We start from the raw sequence: 9,068 nt of genomic DNA on the forward strand, positions 1-9,068 counted from the left end.
CGCATACCACGTTATTTAATTGCGATTGTTCAACCGACAGCTAAAATTGGTATAGAAATAAGGGCCATAAATCGTAGTCTTTTATACTACTCGTACCTTACCATCTACGATGGCACACTGGTATTTCTTGTCCGAACGAATCGTTCCATTAGTAGAGGAATAGATATAGCGTCGGATGAAACGATTTTGGCGGTACGACCTTCGAAGCTTTCCAAACCCCGTTTCGCCGTTCAATTTTACGGGGCCTATCCAAGATATACACAGATCTTCTATTATATCGAGGAGAAACGCAGCGAGAGACCTTGGATTCACGGGGAGCGCTACGAACTCCTTTATTATTCGGCTGTTTTACGATTGCCCTATAAAGATCTCATAATTAGATTTTGGAAGTAATATCCTGCCGGAACTTGGCCAGGCCTTCGAATGGTCGATCCGCATGAAGGTCAGGCTCGAGATCAGACTCAGAATTGCAAGGGTCGATCTCGCTTTTTTTCTCTTTAGGGGTGCATCCGTGAATCGGGCTTGTGGAATGAGTATAATTTTTTCAAAGAGAAATCGACCCGCAATGGTGCTACTTGATGAGGAATATGTCATTAAAGAATAGCGGAGTAGATGAAGATAGTACATTGTGTTATACGTTAAAAGGCGAGATAGTTGGTATCGATCGATGAATCTCTCAACGAATTCCATCGTGTACAACCCCGCAAAGGGTTGATGAAACGTTATTAATTACGCGAGAACGAGCAGCAGGCAGGTGGCCGTAAGCCGGGTGCCCCCCCGTGGCGTTAAATTACTCGTACGCATCGGAGCGCGGACGGACTCGGACTCGGACTCGAACTCGCGATTCGCAGGAAGGCGCGTGCATCCGCGTGCAACCCGCGTCGACAGTGCAGTGCAGTGCGGTGCAGTGCGGTGCAGTGCGGTGCGGCGCGGCGCGGCGTGCGCGTGATCTCGATCCGAGCGGTGGTGCGCGTCGCGCGAGCGGAGAAGGTAGTCTCGCCGTTGATGGTGGGGAATCACGGCGTGGCGACGGCGGCAGCGCGGCGGCGCAGGAGCATCGAAGCGCGGGAAAGAGGGGCGTCTCTCAATGAAATGAAGAAAAAAACGAGGAGGACTGAATCGCGATTGGTCCACGCTCGGCTTTACGGTCACGCCTTGCCTTTATACATACGCGACCTCTCCTCTTACGAGACGAATGCGAATCGATCATGTCCCCTCTCCTTCTACATAAAGAGCATTCCTGTCACATTCTCGTGACCATTTTACTGCAATGCCGCAAATTTAAAGAAAAACTTTTAACCCAACTTTTATCCATAACCCGTTGATCGCGTCGTTAAGTACTGCCGATTATTTGAGGAGGGATATACATATAAAGGACGTGAACGCTGCGCAGAGAGAAATATTTGCACATACTTTTTTTATTATTAAGTAGCTTAATTGTCTTTGATTATACATAGAATTCAGTATTTATGTATGTATGTCTTCACGATTTCAGAATATGTTTTTTAATATACGATGGTAGAGAGAAAGGTATATTCGGAAAGTAGAATCGAGATTAAAGACTGAAAGAAAAATGTCATTAGGATACAAGTCCCAACGTGGAGATTTCTCAGGTTATGCCGCGCTATGGCGTGCTTAAGACTTGGATAATCGGTCATCTAGCTCGATATTATCGCCGATACATCGATTCAGAGAACGAAAGACGAAGGGGGTCTAAAATCGACAAGGCGAAAAGCTCGATACGATCAGCACGATCGTGAAGTGCGCCATTCCGCACACTCCCTTCGCAACGATTATCGATCGCTTAATGACACCGATTTTATCGAAAACAACAGAAATGCAGACTCGGGTCTCCATTAACGTTGAGCAAGTTACGCGCGGAGAAAGGTGTGTTTCTGCCTTTAACGATGCCTTTTAAGTAGGTTACAAAAAAAATGTTAAACTTACGTCAATCCCCGGGTTATCTATAATAAATAACAAGAAATTTTATTTTCTGAGACATTTAAACTCTCTTGTTATTTATGTGGAATATTTATTCTGCTAGGGTCTTATGATGGGTTCTTACGATTTTCATTACACAATTATTATTACATTTCTATGAATAATAAATATGATGGAGATAGCTATAAATTTAATTCTATCCATAATCATAGAAATTTTGTTCGTGATACTCATCTGTTTAATAGCGCTATGAAAGTCATTGATAAGAATTATTTATCAGAATATATAAGACTTTTATTGCATCACTCAATGACACAAAGCTATATTTGAATCGATATTGCGCGTTTAGCAGATAACAATGTGCATAAAATGAAGGATGTTTAGCGCAGGTATCTCGTCTTTATTAACGTAAGCTATAACCACTAACGATATATGACCACACTCCCCTCCAAACAACCCTGAAATCGCTTGACTTTGAACAGAGGTATTAATGCCGATAATTATAGTTAACCGATTTTTCCACATGTTATCGTATTTGCCCTGTATATATGTATATTATTTATCATTAGCCAGCGTGTAATTATATACTTTCCGTGCGTATATATTATATATTTCCTATAATAAAATTAACGATGTACCTCACAAAATTGAGATATTATAATTTGATCTTATATTGACACAAAGTTATATATTAGGAAATCTATTATACATTTTAGCCTTTTGTTTATGATTTATATTATATTATTTTTTAAATAAAAATCGCTTTTAACCAATCGTACTTGTATAAACTCGCGATAAAAATATTATAACCGTTAGTCTTCTAGTCAGTCTTTTATAACTTTGTTAATTATTCTTTATGTATAGTCGTATTTTTATACCGGATGCTTCTCTCTATCTGCAGGATGTGGTAAAGCACATTTAACTATAGTACCGATGTATCAGTATATGCGAGTATTAAAATCACGGTATCAATTGGCTGTCTCGCAATATTATGGAGCGCAGATTACTGATCTGACGAGCATAATAGCCCGTGCAACTCTATACTTGGTCGCTAAGCTATAGTCGTGTCCGTGGGTTTCTTCCATTCTGGACTGGCTTATTACCTCAAATATCGTTGTACCTCGAGAGTGCAACTACCAATTACTCCGTGTTTCGACGAGTCCCTTAACTGCTTAGCTACTGTGGATGAACCCATAAGATTCACCCCTTCGATCAGTTCTTAAAGCTTAACCTGCATTCAACATCTAAATCTTTTCACCGAACAGAAAATATAAATTTTTTTTCTTTTGCTTTTAGTTGAGATACGTAGTATCTTCGAAATTTTTTAGGTATCAAACTGTTACGACTTGAACAATCATGGCATTAACTTTTCGATTTTTAGAGAAGGAAAGCCCTCTTGTAAGTAAGTGATAAGATAAATATGACATTTTAATGTGATATTTTTATGTATACATTATAATAAACGTAAAACGTAACAGATTTTTTGTTTTCCATTTTCTAATTGATAAAAACAAGCGTAAGCAAGTATAATCGCTATATAAATAGAATAAGATGACTTGATGTACATGACGAATCAGATTTTTTTAGATAAGTCAGTACATGTGAGATGTGTTGTCATTCTCTTTAAGTCAAGGAAAATTAACATTGCCTCTTTTTTTCGTCTCGCCTACATATCTTGCCTTGGGTAAAATGGCGACTATTAGAAGAGAGTTATATAGACTATTCGATCGAGAATGCTTTTAGAAAAGGACTCTTTAGGTGTCGCAGTAGCATGAAATCATCAATTCTCTACATTTAGACCATCTTCTCAACTTTCTTTCTTTCCTGTGTGAAGATAATCCCATAAAATTTTCTTTCCTCCCTGAGCTGTAATTATAAAAATGTTAAAGTTCTACAGTTCACAAGAGATGTCTTATCACATTTTTTCCTTATTCTCTGCTCACTGATATATTTTAATTTAGTAAATTACTTCTTTTTTCTCTCGGCGTACAGTAAAAACACAATTTAATTAGCGAATCGTCGATCTGTATAGCTTTCTAGTGACAATTCTAGTAGGAATTGTAGTAGAAAGTAGTCTCTTTTATTTCTCAATGAAGCACAATCACAGGAGCGTCCACGTCGGCGAATGACATAAAGCAATTTTATGGCTTTTTGGTATACCTCTGCCTCCCCCTCGGTTGAAATATTTAATTTGAGCCATCGCGTATATCACTCGCGGGTCCTAAGTAAACTCGTACTGGATGGATGTCCGCGAGACCGTTCGTGCACGTTCGAGGGAAACGGGTTCTTCGTCGAACTCGTACAAACAACGAAGCGGGAGACGCGCTTCGACAGACCACTGAGGTCCACGAGCTCTCTTATTGACTCTTTGACTTTACTCGCGCCTCTTGCTCGACTCTTCTCTTCTTCTCTCTTTCGTCCCTTTCTTCTTACCTCTCCACCTGCTTTACCGAGGTCCGTCGCTCTTCTGCACTTCGGAATCTCGCGGCTTCCTTCGGGTCGACCGGGTCATCGACTTCTTACCGGTATGTTTCGTGGAACCGCGTAAGAGAAGAAAAGAGACGCTTAAATTTAATTTCGTGCGTATTTGATCAAGTAAAGTGGGGACATGATTTTGTCCTTTGGAAATTGACGCTGTCTTTTTAATGTCCTTGTATATGTTATTTAATTTTGGAATACTTGGTGCATCAGACGAACGTCTCTATCCATAATTTGACGAAATGACAGTTGAATAAGTATCTCGAAAGATCGAGGACAAGAGATAATTGAAAAATAATACTTTTATATTTATATATTTTATGTAACAAAATAATCATCAGTTTTGTAAGATCGGCTGTTGAAATGGCACAGCGTTCTCCTTTAGCGCTTCGATACGCCATGCCACCGTGTTCACCGTGAGTGTTAATGGTGATTTGCGCAAGCAAAAGTGGGGGATACTTTGTGCACGCGTACAGACTCATACATGTCGCACGCAACGCGCAACGTACGATACGCACAAAGTATTGTACGATAGCCCGGCTACAAGTAGAATAGTGCTGTAATGCGCCCATTCACGTATCATTATCCGCGCCGGTGCCCAGATAACGTTGTTGCAATCGGAGCAATTATATTTTTACGATTCTAGCATTTCTAGCCAAGTTTCTATTTCGTGACTATTAATGTCCAGCGAACTATAACGACGCGCAACGCTCGAAGATCGCGTCGATTGCTAACCTAAATACTCGCAATCGCGGAAAGCAATCGTTTTTTTCTTCCGCGAACCGTTTTGATCGTGCAAATTAACGTTTAAAAACATTGCGAAGGAAGGAAATGCGAAATAAAAAATAGCATTTTTAACACTACTGAATTTAATATTTATCTTATTTCTTATTACTTTCAATGCAACGAAGACTCGGTCTAACATCTATAGTTTACCAAAATCAGATTTGAATCGCATGTCTCTGTGATTAAAAGTTTACAATTAAAGAAGAGAATAAACATACCTATATACATATAGAAGAAATGTTTTTTCTTAACTTGATTATTTAAAATATCTCCATTGTTTTAGATACGAAAAAATACCTCAGGATCTTGTTCGATTCGAAGATACACATATAATGGGGGGTAGCAAAAAATTTTTTCTAGATTATATTTTTTGAGACTTTAAGGTCATCTCCACTTTTTTTAATAGAACTGCATGATTTTTGTTTACACAATATGATTCTTCTTATTATTCTGGATATAAAAGCATCAAGATAGTGATATAAAAAAACCAATATCTTATGACAGTGGCGTAGCCAGGGGGGGAGGGCTGTGGGGGTAGCTAAGAAGTTAAAGAGGAATTCATTACTATAATCTTAATTTAAGAAAAAATTTGGAACACGTTGTAAAGTGGGACAAAGTGTTAAAATTTGAGACTGTCCGTCCTAATTTGGGATGGTTGATCACTAAGATGTACAGGAGCCCCAAAAGCACCCGTATCCCGTATTGCTCCGTCATTGGAACCAGCTGCTACGTCATTTTACGCATGCGCACAAAGTTTCCTGGAGCAGACGAATTCTTGCCAGCTCCCATCACTGCATGTTGTGTAAAAAAAATTAATTTCATTTAAAAAAGTGAAGATGACTTTGAAGTCTCAAAAAATATGACCTTGAGAAAAATTTTTTGCTCATATTTGTCCTTTCGAATCGAACACGATCCCCTGCGATATTTCCTTATATCATCAAATGGGGATTTTAAATGATCAAATTAGAGGAAACACCCTGTGTGTGTGTGTGTATGTATATATATATATATATGTACATATACAATAGAATCAACAAAGTCGACAAAATTGTCAGAATTGACTAATTGTAAATTTGGTAGAAATTTTTACGCTTAACTTGAAACGGTTGCTATAAGGATGACAAGATCGAACAAAAGAGATGTTTTTAGACTTTATAGCATATCAACATTGTTCAAAATCTGACTCGGAATGTAAAATCGCAAAAAACATTAGAGTGATTTACTGATTTAGGATGATATTTATCAAATTTAACGATTTTTTCAATTTAATAGAATAAAAGACGTACCGATCCTTTATTTTCTTATTTGAATTTTAGGTCTTTATTGTGATGGTTTGATGGCGTTGATTAATTCTAGTTCAGGTACATTCAGATTTAAATACATTGCCTTTTTTTCCTCTGAATGATTTCTTTGTCACAAAATTTCTTTTAATGATTTGTGAATTATCTTGGGATCACTATTGTTGCTGTATACATAAGTTATAGTCAATACTACAATGAGAAAGGTTTTTATCGGAATGAGTTGAAGGAATATGTCTTGCATTCATGCTGTTATTCGTTATTAAGAAGAAACAATTGATATCTTACAAATGTTAAAAGATTTATGCGGGTTACTTTATGAGAGCAAGAAGAAAATCTTATTCTTATATGTTATAATATATAGAGAAAGTTATCAACTATGTTTGCGACTGAGACGATAGTAAAATGCATGTTGCCGCATTAATGGCTAATACTACTTCCGTAATTATCCTTGGTGTACCGTTACTACAGGTATTAGACACGCAACATATTGTCATCTATGCATTTTTATTATCTTCAATTTATTTTGTCAGTCTAAAAAGACTTGTTCACACTGAATCCGATTAAGCCTATCAGTTTTATTGGTTTCAGCGAGGACGAGCCTTAAGATATAATGGTCGTTTTTTGCAATTACTTGCAAAAGATTCGCTGTTTGATTCTACGCGTTTTGTATCCTACTTTTGTTTTGAAATATTCATTTATATTACGCGTTTCGATAGCTATTATTCACGTTATAATTATCTAAGAATTCGTCGCCAATAATTGTTTTGAAAGAAATTAGTTGCAGTGTGTTGCTAACGCAACTAGTCGTTATTATTTTAGAATTTTAGACACTATATTGCGGTCGTAATTACATAAATGTAAATTTTGTTTAGTAATGTTTTCGATAAGATATTAAAGTATAAGTTCTTCGTATCAAATGGACGAGGAGAAGCTTAATATTTAAACATCGAATTTTAGTATTTTTGTCGGCAACAATAAGGGTCTCTTGATCCGCAGATTGATAGACTCGCAAATCATTCAGCCGAAGAAAAATTTCGAATTTAAGAGCACTAGATTCTTCTAACCATCGTAAAAAATTTTCGAATATTTTGTGTTCGAGGATCAAACATTAGCTCAATCTATTATTTTAGAGACAACTAAACAAGAGAAAATTAATATCGAATAGTTACACTAAAAAAAAAAATAATCTAATTGTAAAGTAAAATTTCCGATAACCTCATATTCTAAGCAGAAACTTTTACAGAAAGAGTATTCCTCTTCCAATGTACTGGACTATTCATCAAAAATGTATTGGAAATTATTCTAACAATTTTCCTATTTTATGAAGAGGAATATATTTACTGAAAGCGGAGTGCCCTCTTACGAGTAAATTATATTAGGAACAGCAAGATTTTTACTGCAGATGCAAAACGAAAGTACTCTAACTGTAAGAATATTGTGCTTAGCATATTTTTCTCTCGATTTCAGAAGATTCCTCTTGAAGCCGTATATAAGAATGAAATCCTCTAAAATTTAGCGGTTTCTGCTAATATTAAAATTATTTCTTTTTTTTGGATATAAATCGAGGACTGTAGCGGAGAGATTTGGCGCAATAATATGAAATATTATAGTGGCACTTCCAGCGACATGTTAGATGGTCGGGGTTGATATTGACAGTCATTGTATATAAGAGATCCCTGTAGCTTTTCAGGATTATCTCGCTCCGACCCTCTCAACGGGGGGCCTTTAATAATCAACGGCGCCTTCTTAAAGATTCTTGTCAGTACTGGCGTTCCGCTAGTACCGCTGACCTGATGTGGAGACGGAAGTATCGATATTTGTCCTTGACCGTTCTTCTATTTACTTTATTCCACCAAAATTTTATTTTCGATGCTTTTAGGGAAGCTCAGGGCTGGATGTCGTACGGGGTTGATTGTCAAAATGCTTATAACTCAAACAAGACACGGCAGAAAAATCTCTTTTTTTTAATTGTAGATAGCTGATACAATGTTAATTTGTTGTGTAAAATGGTTTGCACCACAAGCATTGTATATATTATTTATAGCGATTTTTGAAAAAAAGAAATAAAGTTGATGAGGAAATTTTTATAATCACCTATTTTGTTGTCTGACAAGTCTTTGGCATTATTAGTCGTAATATCCCTGTATTCATAGAAAATGACATATCTTAGAAGATCTTTGCTACAATTAAGTAATCATTATTCTGACTAAGTTTGTGAATAGAATCTCTTTTATTAAAAATGACTATGGCCGGTATTCATAGTCGGTTCTTATTTCAAGACCGTCTTAAGTAATGTCTTAAGACGCTAATGCAGCCCTCTGATTGGTTCGTGACTTCTTAAGACTGTACTTAAGACAGTCTTGAATATAAGATCTGACTATGAATACCGGCCTATGTGGGATAGATTGACCAAAATGAGACGAGATTAGGTGACAATTAATTTTAATATCTTTACATACATTTTCAGAGAGAATATACTTACAAATATATTATATTTCATATAGATATATATTTTTTCATTTTTCATATAGAAACTATGGTACAAAAACAAATTACGTATTT

The sequence above is a fragment of the Trachymyrmex cornetzi genome, unplaced genomic scaffold (genome assembly GCF_001594075.2).
Source record: "Trachymyrmex cornetzi isolate Tcor2-1 unplaced genomic scaffold, Tcor1.1 scaffold608, whole genome shotgun sequence".
Classification (NCBI taxonomy): Eukaryota; Metazoa; Arthropoda; class Insecta; order Hymenoptera; family Formicidae; genus Trachymyrmex; species Trachymyrmex cornetzi.